Genomic DNA, 22,066 nt, shown 5'->3' with positions numbered 1-22,066 from the left:
AGGCAAAGCACACAAATAAATGGACAAATAAATAAGTAAATAATATTAGGCCCATCTATAAAATGATTTATTTTATTTGTAATTATGTGTATGTGTGCCAACAGAGGCTAAAATAGGATGTTGGATCCTTTTCATTTTAATTTTATATGCGTTGGTGTTTTGCCTGCATGCATGTCTGTGTGAGGGTGTTGGATGCCCTGTAACTGGAGTTACAGACAGTTGTGAGCTGCCATGTGGGAGCTGGGAGTTCAGCCTGGGTCCCCTGGAAGAACAGCCAGGGCTCTAAATCACTGAGCCATCACTCCAACCCCCAGGAGAGGGTTACTGACAAAGTAAGTCTGGGTTGTAGGGCCTGGAGGCTCCATCCCTGGGGGCTCAAGAGGACCAGCCACTAAGAGCTTGGGTGCCACTCACTTCGCATTGGGGACGGCAAGGGGCTGATGCTGTCTGCTGCCTCTGCCAGTGCGAGGGTGGGGATGGAGGTTATCTGGGAGTTGGTCCTTCTTAGTTTTTAAAAGTCCATTTATTTGTGTGAGTGTGTGTGCGTGCATGCGGGGGGTCAGAGGCCAACTTCTGGGCATCAGCTGTCTTCCTTCCACTTTGTGAGTTTTGGGGATTGAACTCTGCTCATCAGCCTTGACAGCAAGTGCCTCTACCCCACGGGACCATCTCTCCGGCCCCGTTCTGTTTTTATGGTTTGGACAGAGCCTTCTATAGCTGGCCTTGAACTCCTGATGCTCCGGCTCCCATCTCCCACTGCTAGGATTACCGGTAATCATCATGTCTGGATTGAGTTGGGTCCTTCTTACTGTGGCGCACCATCCCTGTGATTGGCAGGAAGGAACCAGACCAACAAACTGGCCATGTTTAGATGCAAGCAAAGCTGGGTGACTGTGTTGCTTTCTTTCTGTAATTAATGCTGACAGCTCCTGCTGGGGAGACGAAGCTCTCAAAATGCACTGGGCCAGGGCCCCTGGATGAGGGGCTTACCAGGATTATCAGTTCAGGACCTAGTAATTAAGCCCCAGATGTTGACGATTCATCAAATTACAAGGCTGGTGGGGTCTGAGGTCCCAGCCCGGGGAAGTGTGCGTTACTCCGTGAAAGCTCCATGAACCTTGTCCTAGCCTTTACCAGGGCGGGCCAGTGGGCGGGAGTAGGGCAGCCCCCTCCAGGCAGGTCAGCTCCATATGGTTCTGATTTGTCAGGCCTGGCCGCTTGTGTACCCATGGACTGTCGTTCTGGTCTAGCTTTCCCAATTTCCCAAACTTGAGTTCCCAGCCCCGGGGCAAGTGAAGAGAGGGCCTCAGTGTGGGGGATCCGGCCCTGGCTTGTGTCCTGCTAGTGGCCTGCTGCTCTTTCCAGAGACCCTAGGCCTGGGTGCTTGGCGGAGTTGCCTCTGCACCCCGAGTCATAGCAAGCTGAAGACTCACAGGTGTGTCTGAGCTGCATGCGGCGGAGGACGGCTACGAATGCAGCCCAAGCTAAAACTGCAAACTTATTTAAAGTATTATTATTTTTTTGCAATGTTTTTGTAAGTTGATCACACATTCTCAAGTGTGAACTTTGTATGAGATGTGCAGATGACGGCTCATGAGGTGGCTCAGACTCCCTGCCGAGTCTGACAACCCGAATTCAGTCCCTGAAACCCACATGATACAAGGAGAGAACTGTCCTCTGACCTCCCGCATTCAGACTGTGGCGTGCACGGCCTCTCTCTCTCTCACACACACATACACACATACACAAATAAATATTAGATATACAGATGATGATGTCCTCATGCAATATCAAAGACTAGAGGTTTTGTCAAGTAACCACCATGAGGTTAAAAAATAAAAACAAAACCCACCACTACCACCACCACCAAACCTCAAACCAACCAAATTAGCAGCCATGTTGAAACAAAAAACCTGGCAACTCAATTCACTATGAAGAGTTTGGAAGTGTCTTGAAAAGTAGGAAGACCTCCCAGTCCCTGGGACACGATCTTGCTTGCCCAGGACTGTACGGCCTTCTCAGCTGCTCATGGCTCCAGGGCCCTTGCTCACTCTCTCCTGCTCCACATCCACTGACTGCCTGGGAGAGTGACCTGCTGGCTCTGTAGGGGCATGGGTGTGCAACCCTTGGCCTAGGTCTCTTTCAGCTGTGAGCTGAGCCACAAAAGCAGCTGGCTTCTATTTGGTGGAGAGGGCTTGCTCAGTGAGTGGCCTGGGTTGGCTGGAAGCAATTACATCTGTGTCCTCATCACACAGCATGGCTGGAAGAGGTGGTATTTAAAGCACTAAGCCTTTGAACTGATCCCAAATATCTGCTTAAATTACTTATTCACCCATTACTGGTATGTGGTGGGGAGAAGCATGATTACCTTGTCACGTATCGGGAAAAATTGCCCCTCTTCGGGGAGGAAGGGGATAAAAGGCCTTGACTTTCAGTGGCTGTGGGGGACTGGGGTATGGGAGTGGGGACTTAGGCTGTGTCTGTCTGAGATGCTGTGTGCTGGGAATCACTAGACACAGCAGACAGGCTGGGTACCCTTTCAGCATCAAGTGGACCATTGTGTGACTCCAACTTCTCGCTGGACCCAGGGACCAGTGACAGAGACAGCTCACGGTTGATGGAACTGTGGGTTCTCTCTCTCTCTCTCTCTCTCTCTCTCTCTCTCTCTCTCTCTCTCTCTCTCTCCTTGTTCACCAGCAAAATCTCTAGGCCGTATCCAGGCCAAGCCCCTGCTTTGCCCTTGTTCTGACGGGGTGCCTGCTTCTGGCCTCCCCTGTCCTCTCACACATGATTTCCTAGACTTCTCCCCTCCCTCTCTTGTACACTGGAGGTAGACTCCAGCATGAGGCAATACACCGTCTAGCAACCTCCCTCCAGCTCTCCCGCCTGGAGCAGCTGCCTGGCCCTTCCTTGATTTCCGTGGACAACAGAGGCAGAAAAAGCGACGTCCCCAGCAAAAAGGGATTCCCGCCTTTTCTTGAAATATCAGAAAATGCCGCGAGGACTGTGCTACGTGGACTGATTGTGGGCCCCATTTAGATGCCCCCCAGTCCACCCAGCCCAAGCCCCCTTGTTCTCTAAACTTTTTTTTTTTTATAAAAATTTTATTTATTATGTATACAATATTCTGTCTGTGTGTATGCCTGCAGGCCAGAAGAGGGCGCCAGACCCCATTACAGATGGTTGTGAGCCACCATGTGGTTGCTGGGAATTGAACTCAGGACCTCTGGAAGAGCAGGCAATGCTCTTAACCTCTGAGCCATCTCTCCAGCCCTTCTCTAAACTTTTGAGCTGGCTATTTTCCCCCTCCTTATCTGGCTGAAGCCTGCAAGACACCAGTGAGCTCATGAGCTCACATTTCTGGAGCTGAACCGTCTCTCTGGTCCTTCCACACTCCCTAGCACTACTTGCTTCCTTCCCAGACCAGCCTCGACTATCTTCCATCCCCGACTCCCCACATAGACAAGGGACAGAGGATGCCCTGCTGCCTGTGTCCCTGCCATTTTTCTTGGATGCCCATGTCCTTCTTTGAGATAGGGGAGTGGAATGGGTGGGGTGGCTCCCCAGGGACTTGGAAGTCAGAGGAAGAAAGCAGTTGACCCCTCAATGAGGCTAGCTGCCACAGCTGCTTCCTCCTCCTGGCCCTGTGGAGGGTTGGGGGGAAAGAAGGGGTGGGGGTGGGGCACTGCACGTCCCCATTTGCCAGGACCCATCTGGTTTTTGCTTTGCTTTGGTCTTTCTTTTTCTTTGAGACAGGGTCTCACTGACCTGGGACTCACTGTGTAGGCTAGGCTAGGCCTCAGACTCAGAGATCTGTCTACTCCGTGCTGGGACTAAAGGCATTTGTTACTCACTGTTTGGAGAGAGGGTCTCACACAGCTCAGGCTTGCTTTGAACTCATCACATAGGCAAGGATGACCTTGAACTCTTGATCCTCTTTCCTCTCCCTCTTGAGTGCTGGGAATGTTGGTGGGCACCATCATGCCTGGTTTTTATGTGGTTCAGGGATCAAACCCAAGGCTTGGTTTATGTTAGCCCAACTACTAAGTGAGCTCCATTCCCAGTCCCCCTCTAGACCTTTTGTTCTTACATCACGTCTTCCTTCCCTCAGGCAGCAGCCCTGGCTCCCTGCTGTGGCCTTACAGGTACTCACAGCTATCTCCAACCCTTTAGGCACCAAACAGACTAACTGTGAAGCTGGAGCTTTCCTGAATTGTGGCTCTTTCTCTTGATTATTCATAGGCTCCCCAGAGGTGAGGAGCCTGGGATGTAGTTCTTGTATTTCTTGCTACTGCATCTGAAATGCCAGAGCCCTGAGCTGAGAACACAGTAAACATTTGTTGAACAATGTTTCTGATACAATGACAGCGGGTCCGTGAACAAATAAATAATCCAGTTTCCCACCAGCACTGGTGTCTGATCTATGAGCACTAGAGGGCGACTTTGATCTGCTATCTGCTGGTTCTAGCCAACTCCTGCCCTGGTGTCACAGCTTGGGAGGCCAGTCAGGACACCCTGCTTTTAGGATGCTTACCCATGCAAAGCTCTGCCAGCCTCAAGGGTTCCCCGTTGTCGGACTGGGTGACCATAGAGTGACAGGAACTGTCATTCACTGGACTCAGTGTGAATGCCCAGCCCTGGGGCTTCCAGGAGTTAACTACTTGGGTCGCCTAGCTGCTACTAGGGATTCTGGGAACATTTCTCAGAGGGGTCGGGATACGCCTGAGGTCACAGTCTATGGGGACCCAAGGCTCATGCTTTCTCAAGTCATGGGAGCTTTCAGGAAGAGCTTCCTACCCCCACACCTATCTCCACTCCAGTCTTTATTGGGGAGACACGAACATGGGTCACTGGCCTAGTTCATGTCTGTGAACCTGCTCCTCCATGCAGTAGGCTGTGTGTGAAGTGAAGAGGATGCCAAGCAGCCACCAGCCTTCAGGTACCACTCCATGACGATATACTGGCAGCCAGACAAGTGAGGAGCCACCCTCCTTTGCCTGGGGCCTGGACTCTCACAGGGCTATTTCCTCTCCTGCAGTGACCTGTGGTCAGGAGGCCCCGTGGCCCCTGGGACTTGAACACAGGAGCCTCCTGGCTGGCTGTGTTCATCTCCCTTTCCTTGACTGCCTCACCTGGGGCATTCAAGGGAAACTGAGGAAAGGAGAGCTAGACCTAGACAGCGCTAGCCCCAGGCAATGGTGTACCTGTTTTGTTCGCCTCAGTGAAGAGGGCTGGGGAGGAAGTCAGGATGGAGGCCCTCTTCTGCTGGCCCAGCTGGCTCTGCCTTTGAGGTTCCAATCTGGGGACCATTATGGGGGACTCAGGAAGTCTGCTTTCACCCCTCCTCACTCTGCCCAGCATCTAGGGGGCTGGGAGCCGCCCCGCAGGGGTCAGATGCGAATGAGCCAGAGGATGTTAAAATTTAAAAAAGCACATGAATTTGGGGGTATTACAGATGAATCATTTAACTAATTACATTTTTACAATCAAAGCTGTTTTTGAACTAGGGGAGTGTAAGAAAGCATATGAGTTTGTGGCGTTCGTGGTTCCTTTTTGTTCGCTTGATTAATTCCAAACAGTCCAACTGAGTTATTCATTTTGAAATTGGTCCCAGGCCGGGGCCCTGTCTCGCAGACCGCATTTCAGCCCCGAGCTCACACTGTCCTCTGGGACCTCGGTTGTTGATGCTCCGTGACTGATGTTGGAGACTTTGCAGGTCCTGCTTCCCTGGGCACTGTGAGTTTAGCCAGGCGAGGGCTGTGGGAGGTGCTGAGTCCCCGGAGATGCCTGCATGAGGGTTTCTGTTTCTAGTGAGACTTGCCCCATGCCCTGTGATAATCTGATTCCTCATTAAACCTTTTTATTGAATTTATTTATTGGGTGTTGCGTGGGTGAGCACGCCATGGTGCCTGTGTGGAGGTCAGAGGACAACTCCCAGGAGTCAGTTCTCTCCTTCCACCACGTGGGTCCTGGGGACAGAACTCAGGCGGTCAGGCCTGGTGGCACCTTAGCTGCTGAGCCGTCTTGCTGGCCCCAGATCCTAACCTAAGGTTTTTCACCTAGACTGAGCCTCACTTCTCAATTCTATCTTTGTCAGTAAACCACTGGGGGTCTCCTCCTAGTGAGGTCCTCTTCCTCCTACCTCTGCCCTGAGGTGGGGACACCCTTAAAATATGTGGTGGAGGAAATAAGGGAGACCCTCTTCCAAAAGCTGCTCATCAGAAGTGCTGCGGGAGGCTGCAGGTACACTCAGTGGAAGACTGTTCGCCCAGTGTGCAATTAAAATCTAAATTCAGTCAAACACACGCATACACACACATCCTGGTGGGCTCAGTGGCAAATGTCTATAATGCTATCACTTAGACAAAGGAGACAGGAAGACTAGAGTTCAAGGTCATCTTGGCTATGCAGGAAATTCTAGGCCAGCCTGGGCTACGTAGATAATTTGCATCCACACGATGAAATACCTTGGGATGTGAATTGATTCTTAAGTGTGAAATTTGCACACAGCTCATATATACTTTATACACTGAGTCCAAAAGAATCTTATTTTATTTTTATAATTTAGTTTTTGGTGTTTTGAGATAGAGACTCATAGCCTAAGCTGGCCTGCAATTCTCTGTGTAGCCCAGGCTGCCCTCAGATTTTTGATCGTCCTGCTTCAGCCTCCCAAACACTGGGATTAGAGGTGTGTGCCATGGTGCTATGCTCCTGAAGGGGACTGGATGCAATGTTTCCAGTATACTCTGTGTGTGTGTGTGTGTGTGTGTGACATCAGGAACCTATTGTTCTAAACCACCCTTCCACTTCATTTACTGAGGTAGTCTCTTAAGCAAACCCCAGAGCGGCCAGCTTGGCTGGTCCTGATGAGCCTGTCTCTACCCTCTGAAGTGAGGACTACAGCTGGCCTATCATATGCTCTCACACATACCTGGCATTTCAGTGGCTTCTGGGGGTCTGAACTCTGGTTCTTATGCTCTTGAGTCAAGCATTTTGACTGCTGAGCCATCTCCCCGGCCCCTGTACCTATGCTGTGGCTGTCACAGGTTGCGTGTGGGGTTTTCCACTTGTGGCATGCTGTTGACATTACAAGCTTCTGATCGGAGGCATTTCAGATTCTGGAGTGGAGATGCCCAACCCACTCAGACCCGCCCAGAATTACCCAGGGACTGGCAGTTCCCCAGTCTCCGCTGGCAGGTGGGTGCAGGAGCTGGCTGAGCTGGGTTACATTCAGCAATCCCTCTCCTTTCCCAATCTGCTGCTCACATTCCCTGTCTCTGGCCACACAGGACCACACTGTGTGGCCTGCTCTCTCGGGTCTTTTTTTCTGTGTGCACAGCGCCCGTGCTTGCTCAGCATGGGAGGCCATCCCTCAGACAGAAGGTGTGGAAGAGGGAGGCCTTGGCTTCCCTTGTGTGCACAGGGGCGTGAGCTGTGTAGGAGCGAAGTAACCTGAGAGAACTCAGTGTCTGGGAGTGGTGTGGTGTGCAGACTGGGTTGACTTCTAAGCAGGGTGAGAGAGAACAGAGACAGTAAAGAAAGGAACAGCAGGGCCCTGTGCAGGATCCAGAGAGCTGGGATCCAGGCCCCCCCCCAATGCTTGCCACAGTGAGTCCGGAAGATGAGCAGAACCAAGGCCCTAGCCTAATCTTAGACCTGGAGCCTGCAGAACTGTGAGCTACACAAGCTATCCCTCCATCCCTGCCTTTTGTTTGTATACATGTGTGTGCACACACGCGGGGGCCAGAGGTTAAGGCTGCTTCCGGGGACTCTGATGGCTTTGAGGATGCACTGCCAGTTCAGGAGGCATGGGACTGGGGAGGGGGGCGATCTTAGACTCTAGGTAGCCGTCTCTGGGGACAAGTGTTTCCTGGAAACAGAGTGAAATTTCTTTGTCCCTTTGTTTCCTGCTGCCTTAAAGAGCCTCTCCATCCAGTCTACAAGGTTCTGCACGCAGGCTCCGGACACCACCACCACCACTCCTCCTCCTTAAAGCTTTTTTTTTTTTTTTTTTTTTTTTTTTTTTCCGAGACAGGGTTTCTTTGGAGTCTGTCCTGGAACTCCCTTTGTAGACCAGGCTGGCCTCGAACTCACAGAGATCCGCCTGCCTCTGCCTCCCGAGTGCTGGGAGGCACCACCGCCTGGCTTCCTTAAAGCTTTTTTATCTGAGTACATGTACACGTGCCTGCATGAGTTTAGGTGGCACCATGTTATGAGCCTGTGGAAGAAGACATCAGATGCCTCGAAACTGGAGTTATAGGGGGTTGTGAGCCCCCTGATAAGGATGTTGGGGACGGAACCCAGGTCCTTTTCAAGAGCAGCCATTAACTGCTGAGACATCTCTCCATCCTCTGGACACTCCTTCCTCTTCCACCACCTCTCTGCCACTTACTCTTCCCATCCTGGCCTCAGGTGGAGCTTCATGAAGCTGGCTCTAAATGCCATGACCTGTCCCCTTCTCTGCTTCCTCTGCTGAGAGTGTTCACAGAGCTCTGCTTCTTGTCATTGAAGTCTCAGCCCAAATGACATTCTGCCCTTCTGGATTAACTGATCCAAATCACACAACTACCTCTGTTATCTCCTCCCAGCACCCTCACCACACCCTCCTTTATTCTTTTTCTGGTACATTCCACTGTTTTCAGGACTGTTCACACTGCCTCCAGAAGGTAAGCGGGAAGCCAGGAAGCCATGAAAGCTCAACACCGAGAGTGAAGAACATGAAAACTCTAAAGAAGAAAAAATCAAGATTTGCTTATAGCAAATAGAAGGCACAGTCTTGTGCCTTCTGTTCAAAGTGTGAGAGGTGGAGGCAAAAAAGGGATGTGAGAAACAATTGCAGGATGACTCCATTGTACCCTGATGATCCCTCTCTCCTATCCCAGCTGTCCAAAGACTGTGACTGGGTCTGATTTACCTTTCCGCCTTCCCTGTGTGTAGCACAAGGCCCGATATCAAGTCTTCTACCAATGAGACGCCAAAAAGACCTTAACATATGAAAGCTGATCCATTCCCCAAAGGCTGGGATGCCATGACTGGGGTTCCTCTGCAGCCACCATTGATAATTCACAATGCCTGGTGCTTAGAACTCTCTGTTGTTGATCAGTAAAGACTGCTTGTCCCTGGCTGCTCCTTTCATTTTTAAACTCTATACCCGCAATTCTAGTCTTCACCACTAGGTGGCAGTACAATACAAACTTTAACAAACAGGCTACCTCTTTTTAAGACGATGTCTCATGAAAATACACCCTAAATTAAAACAAGTCACATACATATAGGCATATATTTAAAACTTATCATATTAAAATAAATTAAAGTATGATAATACCCACAGTTGGTCAGAGTTTGGAGAAACAGGCGACATTTGTGCGCTGTTGGTGGGAATGTAAATGAGTGCAGCCTCCCAGAGGGCAATTTGGCAACGCACATCAAAAGCATTAAACATGTGCAAATCCTTTGGTGCAACAATTCAACTTCTAGGCATTCATTCTATGGAGATAATCACAGAAATAAGCCTTCACTTACTCCCAGGATGTTGAGTGTAAGGATGAAAAATTATCCATATTAATAATAGAACTCGGAGATTGACTAAATAAAATTATGCATGTGATCAGATACTTTGTAACCATTACATACTGGAAGAGTTTTTAATGATGTGGGAGTGTCTCTTGATATATCCAGTGACAGAACGAAGCATGTCCCTACAGCCTTATTTTATAGTGGAAGTATGGGAACAAAGTTGCATATAAAAAAACGCTAGAACAACATGAAAATAGTGAGATTTATTGTCTGTGGGTGGTAGGAGGAAGGATGATTGCTTTTCCTTTTTTTTTTTTTTGGTGCCTTTCTCTATTTCCCAAATGTTTTACAACAGACATGACATGCATTTATTGCAACCATAAGGTTCTGTTAACAAGCCCTTGGGGGCATGAGGGACAGACAGCCTCTGTTCAGGAAGGGCATGAAGACAGTGACCCCGGGAGCCCTGTCAGCTCTGACCCCCTTGAGTCTATAACCTGCCTCACAGATGTGGGTGGCCCCTGCTGCCCCCCCCCCCCCCCGGCCCTCAGCCACTCCCACTGGCGGTGCATATGGACCTGGTTTTGGCTGGGGGGTGGGGCGGGCAGAGGGATGAATGAAAGAAGCCCGGGCCAGGGCCTCCACCACAGCTCCATCTTTTCTTGTTCTTTCTTCCCCCGGAGAGTCAATGGGAAGAAGAAAATTCTCCCCGCTCCTGAAGTTTGTCAACAAAATGACAGGGTCTCTAAGATGCCCTCAAACAAAAAAATACCAACACTAAAGTTCGGCAACAAAACATCCTAAAACTGACCAATCTCAATATTGGGTTTCTAGCCAAATGCCTAGGTATACGCTGAGCAGATTTCCTCACTAAATGTTTTTATTGCATCGTCATTATTGTATTTATTTACTTGTTGGTGTGTATGTGTGTAGGCACGCACACCACAGTGTGTATGTGGAGGTCCGGGGACAGCTTTGTGGAGTTGCTTTCTCATTCCACCTTTTGCGCGGATTCTGGGAACTGAACTCTGGCTGTCAGGTTTGCACGGCAAGTGCCTTTAGCCCTGAGCATCTCGCTGGCCCTTCTTTCCCATTCTAAAAAATATTTATGTATTTAAATTGCTTTTTAGGTTTGCTTTATTTTATGTGCATGAGTGTTTTGTCTGCCTGTATGTGTGGGGTGTCTGATGCCTGTGGGGGTCAGAAGAGGGCATTGGATCTCCTGGAACTGGCGTTGCCTGGTTGTGAGTCACCATGGGTGCTGGGCACCAAACCTGGGCTCTTGGCGAGAACAAGCGCTTTTAACTGCTGAGCCATCTCTTTAGACCATTTTTATTTTATTTTATTTTATTTTATTTTATTTTATTTTATTTTTCTAGACAGGGTTTCTCTGTAGCTTTGGAGCCTGTCCTGGAACTAGCTCTTGTAGACCAGGCTGGCCTCGAACTCACAGAGATCCGCCTGTCTCTGCCTCCAGAGTGCTGGGATTAAAGGCGTGCGCCACCACCGCCTGGCATGTTTACTTATTTTGAGTCAGGGTTTCACGTAGCTCAGGCTGACCTCAACTTCAATATGTAGCTAAAGACAACTTTGAACCACTGATCCTCCTGCCTCCACTTCCCAAGTGTGGGGATTATAGGTGCATGTCAACACTCCAGGTTTTATGGGGTGCGAGGCATTGAACCCAGAGATTTATGGGTGCTACGGGAGCACACGACCAACCGAGCTCTAGCCTCATCCTGCAAGAAGACCTGGTTTGGATCCTCAACGCCCAGGTGAAAGTCAGACATGGTGGCATGCATTGATACCGCCAGCCCTGGGCGCCTGGAGGGCGGGGGTAAGAGACAGGAGATCCCTGGAGTTTCCTGGCCAGACAATCCAGCCCAAATGGCATGCTCTGGGTTCATTGAGAGACCCTATCTCAAAAAAAAAAAAAGTTTTCTTTGGGGGTGGGGGTGGGGAAGACTGACGGGGAAGATCACGGAAATCCATCTCCCGTCTCTACAGGTTCATGCTGGGCAAGTGAACCTGTGCTAGCTTGTGTGCATGCATGAGCTCTATGTTGGGGTGAGGCTGTGGTTCAGTGGGTATAGCAGTTGCCTATTATGCATGAAGCCCTGGGTTCAATCCCCTAGCACCACATCCAAATTATCTAAACTTGTAATTGTTCACTGTCATGAACGAGCTGACATCATGAATAGTGCTCTCTCCCAGCATATGCACCACATATAACACGGGGCAGCTGTGCTAACCCCATGGGAGCCACTGATCACTGAGCATGGGCTGCGGGCCTGGCTGAAGCACTTCTGCTTTCTGTAGGCCGAGAGAAGGAACTGAACCCCAACGTCACGGGTAGAAGTAGCCCACGACATCTAGCTTCTCCTTCGCTGGGACTGCTTTCTCTCTGGCAGTGGGTACCCCCTCCCCACATAGGTCTCAGGAAACAACCCATGTGTCAGGGCCAGATCTAGGACCAGAACCAAGTGCTTTAGGGCATACAGCTTGGTGAGCAGCTGTGCACCCACACTGGTGACAGGAACGCCCCAAGTTCAGCAGTGGGCCAGCTCAGGTAGTAAAACGTCGAAACGGGGGTCCATACACCAGCTGGCAAAGAGTGATCGTGGGCTGTGACGTCAGCTCTCTAGAGGACTTTTTGGGTCCCCCTCATTGCTCACTGGATCCAGCTTGCCTGGGTGATCTGAGGAGCGGTTGCAGGAACTCAGGGTGGTAGCTTCAGGCCTGATAACAGGAAGTGGGGACAACTGGCCTGCTGGGTCTTCACTGACCTCCTCAGAGAACGACCTGTATCAGGACATAGGGACCCCTGAGTTCCTGGCACACGAATCTTTATTCCTGCCCCCATCCCAGAACTCACAGATCCCCTCTGTGGGCCAGGCTTTGAGCCAGGCATCTGTTATACGCTACATTTCATATTTAACTCCCACAGTGCCTTTGATGGCCCGTTAGGCGACATTGGTTTGCTGTGACCCACGTGTCATGAGTGCTCCTTGTGAATCTACATTTACCAGAAACCCAGCTTCCTGAGGAAAGGGGACGATCTCTACTGACAGGAAGGAGTCCGAGGTTCAGGCAGTTTTAGGGGTGGGGTCTCCTACTACAGGCTTCTCAGCTAGCCAGTGGCAGCAGAGATGGATTCAAACCTGCTGCTTAACCCCACACTTGGCTTCCTGCCATCCCCTCCCTCCCCCAGACCTGGGAAGAAAGCAGGGATGGAGCAGAGTGAAGAGGCCTTTACAGGGGCAGATGCCCAGGCAGCCATCACCAGCCAATGGCTCTGATGTTCTCAGCCAAGGGAGAAGGTTCCCGGGTCAGTGTATGTTCACAGTTCACAGTGGCGACTTCCCACTCTCCTTTGGGCCTTGTATGTGCAGAGAGGCTCAACTTTGGAGAGTATGCTTTGGGATTTTTGCAATGGCATCAAAGCAAAGCATGGCTGGGAATGGGACTTGGAGTTTGGGATCTGGTTCTTCCAGGGTAGTGTGTTAAGATACTCTCGCATGCAGCTGGCCGTGGCAGGGGGCTGCGGCTCTGTATCTGCTCTGAGGTCATGACTGGGCAGGGGTGTGCGGGTGTGGGAGGGGACAGCAAGATTCTGCTGCATGTTGTTCTTAGCCAGGATGGTTGGGAAGTGGGAAGGACCAGGTACTATTTTTTTTTTTAAAAAATATATGATATTTTTCAGTTGACAGTGGACATGGTGGGATGCAATGTGCCTCACAGAAGAGGATATGTATCCTAAAGAGAAACCTCGAGAAGGGTGGGGACATTTTCCAAGCCTTCTAGGACTTAGAGGTTCTTGCTAGAAGGATTCTAGTCCTTCCCAGCTAGTAAGAATTTAACTGGGGACGTAACCCTACAAAAGCCTGTGGTTACCCAAGATCCCTGCTGCTGCATGCAGGAGTCAGAGTGGGGGCTCGACTCCTTCCTAGTGAGAAAGAGGTTCTGGGACCAGGCAGGATCTGACCCCGTGTGCTCTGTGGATGCCATGTTTCAGGCAGAGCTCTAGTCTGAGAGGTCAGATGCCCGCTGGGGAAGCTGCTGCAGCCACCCTCTGGGAGGCTCCAAAGGGGCCTGAACCTAGCACAGTGTTGCTTTGGGCACAAGATTATCACATCCTAGAGAACTATATATGACTTGTTTTGTCCTTGGTGCAGAATTGTTACTTCTTGGTCACATTTCATCTCACACTGTGTTTGAGGCCTTACCGGTCTCATTCCCAGAGGAGGAAACGGAGGCTCAGAGAGGGTGTGCACCTTCAGCAAGCTATGAAGCTGTAGGTTCAGAATCAAGCCCAGGTCTCCCTGATACTCAACGATGGGCTGCTTTCCTCAGCCTTCTGGGAGGTGTGCCCTGCAGGGCTGGGGACCACATCGCCATTGCTAGCCAGCTCTGACTCCAGATGGATTTCTGAACCAGCTGGCATTACCCTCCTTGGATCCTCCTACCTGAAGGCAGAGAATAAACCCTTGCCTCTGACAGACATGATGTGGGAGTGATTTCTTATTAATAAAGAAACTGCCTTGGCCCATTTTATTGGATAGAAAATTAGGTAGGCGGAGTAGACAGAGGAGAATGCTGGGAAAAAGAAGCTGTGTGAGGAGTCGCCATGGTTCTCCCGCTCCAGACAGACGCAGGTTAAGATCCTCCCTGGTAAGCCAGCTCGTGGGCTACACAGAATATTAGAAATGGGTTAGAACAATATGTAAGAGCTAGCCATAAGGAACTGGAACTATCCGGGCCAGGCAGTGTTTGAAAGAATACAGTTTCCGTGTAATTATTTCTGGGTATAAGCTAGCCATGCGGGCGGCCGGGTGCCGGGGACGCAGCCCTGCCGCTCCTATTTCAACAGATGGCGCCCAGACGTGATGGGCTAAATCCACTTAAAAACCTGAGAAGGCTTAAAAATAAGGGAGAGAGAGTTTAACACAGATTTTTGCTGTTTTGTTGGTGGCGTGCTGTAGAGAGATTCCTGATTCAGCTACAACAGCAGAAAAATAAGCTACATCATTTTAAAGCGCGGCTTCCTGGGGGCTGTGCTGCCAGCATGAACTCTGGCTTTAAAGCATTTCAAGGCTTTTATGGGACTGGATGTTTGTGTTCCGCTTGGGATCGGAGGAGAGTGCTCTGAGACCGTGCAGATGGCTCAGAGCTCCCCGCCTGCACCTGGGCAGAAGGCAGAATCAGGCTTAGGCAGGCGGAAGAGCATGGCGGATTCCTGCCGCTATACAGAGACGCATTTTCAGACTGCGCAGTGCTCTGCATGTCAGATTTGGCTGTAACTTGGATGAAAAGAGTTTCTGTGCTGCACACTCAGTCTCAGAGTTAAACTGCTGAGTGCGGCTCCAATGTGGACTTGCTGTGTGCCTGAAACTGTGAATGGTTCAGGGGCACCAAATGACTCTGAGGCAGGAGCGGCTGCTCCATGCTGAACTGTGCTGATCTCAGGCAGGAACTACCGTAATTACCTTAAAACCGTGCAGTTAAGGTTTAGACTGGGCAGGACACAGGCAGTACCGTATTACCTGTAAATGGTGCAACTTAAGTTTTTAAGAAATGCTTAACATTTTAAGAAATGCTCCTGTATAGTAAAGAAATTACAGATTCACAATAAAACAGATTCAGACACTGTTGGATAAATGTACGTAGGCTTGGGAAAGAGAAGAAAAAGAATATAAAGAATAAAGTTAATGTCTTAAAAAGAAAAAGGGTAAAGTCTTTAAAGAGACAGAGTACAGAAGTACAGAGAGTTATAGATTAAAAGAAATAAAGAAATATAAGCCACGTAAAAATGGAAAATTCACAGAGAGTCTGGATTATGTACATTGTGTTTTCTTTAAAATTTTTGACTGTGAAGGAGCTAAGTACAGAGAGACATTTCATTACATGGGCTGCCAATCTAAACCAAAATGGATATAAGGGTATTATGATTTCAGAATTTGGGTCTAAGGATATGATGCTTTGGAGAGGGTCTTCTTTTGTTTTTGCAGAGGATGAGACCCTGTGGATTGCATCTATTCCGATTTGGTATGATAGACCACGCCCTCCTGAAAGGTTGCTGTGAATACCCTCAAAAAATTGCTTCGCTCAATTGCCAACTGAGATGAAACTAGCATACAGGTTATATCATGAACAACCTAATTAACGACGCCCCTATTCAGCAGGAAGCAGTTTGTAGAGAAAAAACTACGCCCATGTTCCCAAATATTGTTTATAAATGTTCTTTTACATTTAAAGGGGGATATGATATAGATATGAATAATTTGCATTGGTATGGATTTTATGGTCAATTTTGTTATATGTATATGTATTTTTGATCTTGATTAAGGTATTGTGATTGTGTAGTTCATTTAAAAATGTAATGTATAATTAGGAAATATAGGTTGTTAATGGATAATCATCGCTAATACTTAAGCTTGTAGTCATGTTAGTTAGATTTTCTAGATATATAGAGAGATATTTTAGTTAGATAGGCATTCTTCATATCTTTCAAAGGCTGCAGAATATGGCATTTAAGATATTTTAATAACTTAGGGTTTTTCATGACAATGAGACACATTTGCTCCTGGCAGCACCAATCTATTTCAAGAGGAAGATGGGCATCGAAGAGAATCCTTATGGAGTTTGATAGCCATTTGGGCAAGAAACTGCTCTTGCCTGGACTGTTGCATAAACTGGACACAGAGAACCCGCAGAGAGAGGACTGCTGAACTTGCCTAAAGGTGAGATGACCTTTTGGGGTTCCTGCTTCATGAAAGAGTCTGTGAGACATTCTGCAGGACACAGCAAAAAGTGACTGAACTGTCTTTGGAATTTCTTGCTTGATGAGAATGTCTGCTGGATACTATGGGCCTGTAGGCCGAAGATGGATGCCCCAACGGTACAGAGGAACTTTGGGTGACTGTCCAGGCAGCGAGATGTCTCTGTCATTTCTAGAGTTTTCTTATTTCTTGTTTGATAGGTAATATTATATCCTTCTGGAGTCTTTGATGGAGTTGAAGAATGGTTAGTTATAGTTTTCCTTAGTTATGATAAGAGATAAAATAGATATAAATATTGTAACTGTAATTCTTACTTGATAACTGTTTTGTTATATGTAATTTTACTATGTTAAAGTTAAAGCCTTTCTTTTTTGTTTAAACAGAAAAAGGGGAAATGATGTGGGAGTGATTTCTTATTAATAAAGAAACTGCCTTGGCCCATTTTATTGGATAGAAAATTAGGTAGGCGGAGTAGACAGAGGAGAATGCTGGGAAAAAGAAGCTGTGTGAGGAGTCGCCATGGTTCTCCCGCTCCAGACAGACGCAGGTTAAGATCCTCCCTGGTAAGCCAGCTCGTGGGCTACACAGAATATTAGAAATGGGTTAGAACAATATGTAAGAGCTAGCCATAAGGAACTGGAACTATCCGGGCCAGGCAGTGTTTGAAAGAATACAGTTTCCGTGTAATTATTTCTGGGCATAAGCTAGCCATGCGGGCGGCCGGGTGCCGGGGACGCAGCCCCGCCGCTCCTATTTCAACACAGACACCCTGAGCCCTGTTCTACAGGTCTCACCAATATCCTCTCCCCACTCCTTTTTCAATGAAGCAAAATCTTACTATGTAGATCAGGCTGGCCTCAAACTCATGTGAGTCCTCCTGCCTCAGCCATGCATCGTCACACCTGACTTGGTCCCTGTGTCTTCCAGGGCATCAGTCCTTCTGGAAGCTACTGTCGTCTTCCTTAAGGCCCCGACGGCAGCAGCACACTACCTCAACTCCTTGTCATTGATGTGGTACTCATTTGTTACACAACAAAGGGATCAATACCATTTCCATACCATAAATGCCAAACTGGAGCTGATCAGCTCCCTGATTCTGAGTGGTCAGACCCCAGGGAGTCCCTGCCACCAGGAAAAGGTCCAGTTATGTCTCCTAGGAGGGTATGCCAGGGCCAGACCCCAGGCTCAGCAAATACACTGGACTGGAAGGAGAGCTGCATTTTGGAAGCCTCTTTGCTTTGCCTGGGAGGCATCTCAGGGAGGCTGTGAGGTTGGGGTCTGCCCAGAGTGCACGCTGATCTTTCTATAGAAGGGACCAGCCCAGCAGCCGAGGAGAGGAGGAGCTGAGCAGGAAGCTGGAGTGAGACAGCTCAGTCAAGGTTCAGGAGGAGAGCGCCGGATCAAGAGGAGGAGGCAGAGAGAAAACAAAAAAAAAATGTCAATTACCGGGTAGCCATCTCGTCCTGATTGCCCCTGTGGTAATTAATAAGCCATTAATAATCAGAGTTTTGGCAGAAAACCATATGGCAATGCTTATAGCTCTTTCCGGCCATAACCCCCTGCTGTTCTCTGGTGGTTTGCAGAGTACTAACGCTGCCGACAATAGTGTGTTATTTCAGGGGGGCGATGCCAGGGCTCTGGTAGGTCAGATGGACATCAGAGGCCGTGGGGGAGGGGCTAGGGTCCTTTCTCAGAGCCATCAAGGCACGGTACCCCTATGTGTCACCTCCATGTCAGTCCCGGCACAGGGCAGAGCACATGTGGTCATTTAGGGCTGGAAGGATGTGTCACAACCACTATGACCAAACGAGGAACTGAAATGTCCCTTTCATGAGGGATTCAGTAGGTTCTCAGTTCATCCTCGCTCCTACTGGGTCAGGCTGAGCTAAGAAAGCTCTGGAAGATAGCGATGTGGGGAACAGGTATGGCTACTGATGGTTTCTCTGTCCCCTAGCTCAGGTCAGGTCTGTCCAAGGCCCCACACATGGACATCCGCCTCTCTCTGCAGTGGTAGCTAAAGAATTCCTGTTTGTTCAACCCGTTTAATATTTTAACAACGGAGCCAGAACCAAACCACGCCTTAGCCCCTGCGTTTTGCATTTCTACAAGTTTGCACAAGCTGCCTCCGAGGGGCCTCAGGGAGACGCCACCAGGAAGTGCACTTGTGGCCAAAAGCCTACACAGTTTTGTTGGCCTGCCTTTTCTTTGGCTTAAACTGATGCTGCACACACAGAGGAGCCCAGATTGTGAAGGGTGGTGATGCAGGGTGGGGATGGCACAAGTCAGAAGAAAAATGGCTCAGTTGAGAAGAATTCCGTCGGAAGGTTAATTTTGGCTCCGGCTGACTGTCAGTGTGCTGCTTGAATGGATGCATAGGGATTTATCTGGGCCTGAGAATCCGCCAAGAGGAATCAGAGGCAGACACATCCATAATGCGGAGAGTGGGATTCCAGGGCCATGGAGTCGCTGCCGTTAAAGCAGCCTCTGACCCAGGCAAACTCAGAGCTCCCCTTTACACCCCCTTTAAATGTAGTGACATTTTTACTTCCGGTGCTGCCTCAACCGCTCTGTCAGCCAGCCAGGCTCACGAAGTCCCAGCTAGGAGCAAGACATGCTGGCTAAGAAGAAAGATGGACTCTGTGACCTGGTGTTTGAGCCCAACTTGTCTTGGAACCACAATATCAGCAGCCACTTAACACTTCAGAGATAGGAGCCGGCATTTGACATTTTAAGTGGAACTGGAGATTTGGGGGAGGAGTTGCTAGGTTCATATGAAAAGAGGCTGGTTTAGAATGTTCTAGTGGGTAAGGCAAGGTCAGGGAATTCTTCTGCTATTTAAGAACTAATTCAGCCTCTGTCTGGGATGGAACCTTTTATGTTTGTTTATTTCTGAGACAGGTTCTCATGTAGCCCAAGCTAGCCTCAACCTCCCTATGTAGCCAAGGATAGTGATCTTCCTGCCTTCACTTTCCAAATGCTGGGATTGTAGGTGTGTATTACCACACAGGACTTTTTTCTTTTTTTCCTTTAAAGACAGCGTTTCTCTTTGTAACATCCCTGACTTTCCTGGAACTCACTTTGTAGACGAGGCTGGCCTCGAACTCACAGAGATCTGCCTGCCTCCGCCTCCCAAGTGCTGGGATTAAAGGCGTGCGCCACCACCGCCTGGCACCACACAGTGTTTTATGTGGCACTGGGGATCAAACACAGGGCTTGCACATGCCAGGCAAGCAGTCTGCCAACTGAATTTTAGCCCTGGCCTTTTTCTTTGTTTTTAAGCCACATGCCTCCCCCACTAAAAGCTGATTCCATGGGAGTTAATTTCATAAAGAGAACCAAATAAATGTCTTATCTTTCCGGAGAACAGCACCAAGTCCGCGACACTTACGGGAGGACCTGCAAGACACAAGCAGAAGAGCTGCTGTCAGCATTGCTCTGGCCACGCCCTCCCTCTTCAGCTCAAGGTTTCAACGGGGGTCACAATATTGCCCACAATGGCCCTGCCGACAAGGGTCAGCCACAGAACCAAGAAGAGATACTTTCATCCTCGGAGGGGTCTGGGTGGCCGTGTGGGGGGCAATGATGATTCCCACATGCATGGGTTCGTGTGTTCATTGCAGGAGGCTGGTTGGAGCTCATTTGCACTACACTCTGCAAAGCTAAATATGAATTAGATCTGATTTGTCCAATGAGCAGGTGTTTGGGTTTTACCAGGGAAGACAGAGATAAAGAGGAAAAACATTTTGGGTAGAGAGGGAAGGATGGGCATGAAGGCATGTGATATTTATGGTCATGTAGAGGTGAGGTGGATCACTATAGCCCAGCTCTGGGGTTAGATGTACACGAGGAGATTGAAGGAATAGTCTAGAAATTATGATGGTGGCTACAATGAGGCTTGCCCACAGAAGATAATTGGTGCTGACTCTGGTCTCTGAATATACGCTCATACACACACACACACAGACAGACAGACAGACATACACACACACAGACACGGACGCACAGACATGGACGCACACGCGCACACAATCCTTGAACAAAATTGTTTCTGCATTGAATAGGCCGTTGCCATTATTTAATGACATTATAAGTAGAACAGCAATTTGCATCTCATGTGCACTGTATCAGGCACTGAGAGATGATTTAATGTATCTGTGAGGATGTGTGTGTAGGTTATATCCAAATAGAAAGTCATTTTACATGGGGACCTCAGCATTGGTGGGTCCCATGGATGTGAAGGCTAGAGTCAGTTAAGGGGCAGGGCATCCTAGGAGATGGTCTCTCAGCTCTCCAAATCAATGTACCTCCCACAAATGCATGCTTCCACCAAACCAGGAACTCCTCCGTTCCCGTCACACCTCAGGCCCTACCCAGTAGGAGGAGGCAGCCCTTGACAGTCACAGGAATAAGGAGTAGGTCTGCATGGCCAACGGGGAGCTGGGAGCCTTGTGGGTCAGGAAGGGGACCCAGCAGTGAGGACAAATGAACAGGCCTGCCTATAAGAGTGTTCCTTCATAGACACTTAGAAAACAGAATAGCAAACAAATGAACCAAAGGTAGGGGGCCTATGCTGGCTTGGCCTGCTCGGGAAGGGGGTTCCACTAGGTCTGGTGGGAGACAAAATGAATCAGAGAGCAAGGCAGGGGCAGGATGGGGAGAAGCAGAGATGGAAAAGTTTGGAATATGCTTCCAAATCCCTGACTCTTCCTGAGATGGAAATGGAGCAGGGGAGGGAAGGCCGGCCAAGCACAAGGCCTGTTTCCATGTGATGGAGAGAGGAGGGCTTGATGCTATGGGCAGTGTAGGGGCCACTGAAGATTCGACACGATGAAGGCTGCAAGAAAGGCCGGAGCAGACACTGGGGTGCACTGCTGCTACCCTCGGCAGGTCCCAGCAGTGGCATCAGGCAGAGGGGAGAGTCTGGAGAGGCTTGGCACAGAGGAGGGACAGGACTTTCTGGGTGACAGACGGTTCGTGAAGGTAGGAGTTTTGGTCAAGAGTTTTCACTAGATGCGTTAATCTTCTCACCACTGATAAAAGAAGCTGCGTTTTCCCTGTCTAGCCTGGGCCCGAGCAGAGCATCAACGCACAGATGTGATTGGCCTTGCTTCCTGTATTCCAGAGAAGAAAAAAAAAAACCCACAGAAAAACTCACTAACCACCGTCTTGAGACTAGATGAACACGCCTGTCTATTCCTGTCTGTGTGCCTGCCCCTGGGCCCATCTTTCTGTTCATGCCCCTCAGGTTACTAGAGGAACTGACCCACTCCAATTAAGGCCAGCTTTCCTGTTTGCCTTTCCTGGAGTGATTGACATCTGACAGGTTCCTTGACGCCCAGCCAGCTCAGGGCCCGCAGGTACACACACTAATAAACAGGCACTAAAGAGACAAGAGCAAGAGCGGCAGGGGCTGCCTGTTGGGCCATCACCTCTGTTAAACCCTTTGCACTTTGTTATAGAGTTTACTGGCTTGGTACAGCCGCTGGAGGCAGATTCTCTGGTCTGTAGCCAGTGGGTAACCCAAGAGAGGTGGCTTGGGAGGCCACATGGCTTAGGTCATCCAGGGGTCTTTGCTTAGAAAGTGAGGCTGGTTCAGGTCCCCCAGTGGACCACATGGTACCCCATACCCCGAACCTGGCTCCTCAATGCGTTTTGCTCTCTGACCCTGGGGTACAGCTTTCAAACACATGTTCTAATCCCCGGAATGTGGGAGCAATTAAGTCAGAGCCAGATGACTTGGCCTGAGGAAGTAGGGGGTTTGGTGAGTCCCA

General features: G+C 49.3%; 1 protein-coding gene across 1 annotated transcript in view; it reads right to left on the bottom strand.

Moving 5' to 3' along the window:
• Col23a1 (collagen type XXIII alpha 1 chain) overlaps window positions 1-17,762 on the bottom strand; it is a 55,829-nt gene extending 38,067 nt beyond the window's left edge. The window contains exon 1 of the mRNA XM_050157775.1: window positions 17,742-17,762. The gene's annotated coding sequence lies outside the window, so the exon portion shown is untranslated. The remainder of the gene's footprint in view (window positions 1-17,741) is intronic.
• Window positions 17,763-22,066: the final 4,304 nt, after the last annotated feature.

The sequence above is a fragment of the Alexandromys fortis genome, unplaced genomic scaffold, assembly GCF_014885135.2.
Source record: "Alexandromys fortis isolate MF-2015 unplaced genomic scaffold, M_Fortis_MF-2015_v1.1 scaffold_103, whole genome shotgun sequence".
In the NCBI taxonomy this organism is placed as follows: Eukaryota; Metazoa; Chordata; class Mammalia; order Rodentia; family Cricetidae; genus Alexandromys; species Alexandromys fortis.
Note: the sequence above shows the minus strand (reverse complement) of the source record. Positions and strands in the feature narration are given on the sequence as shown.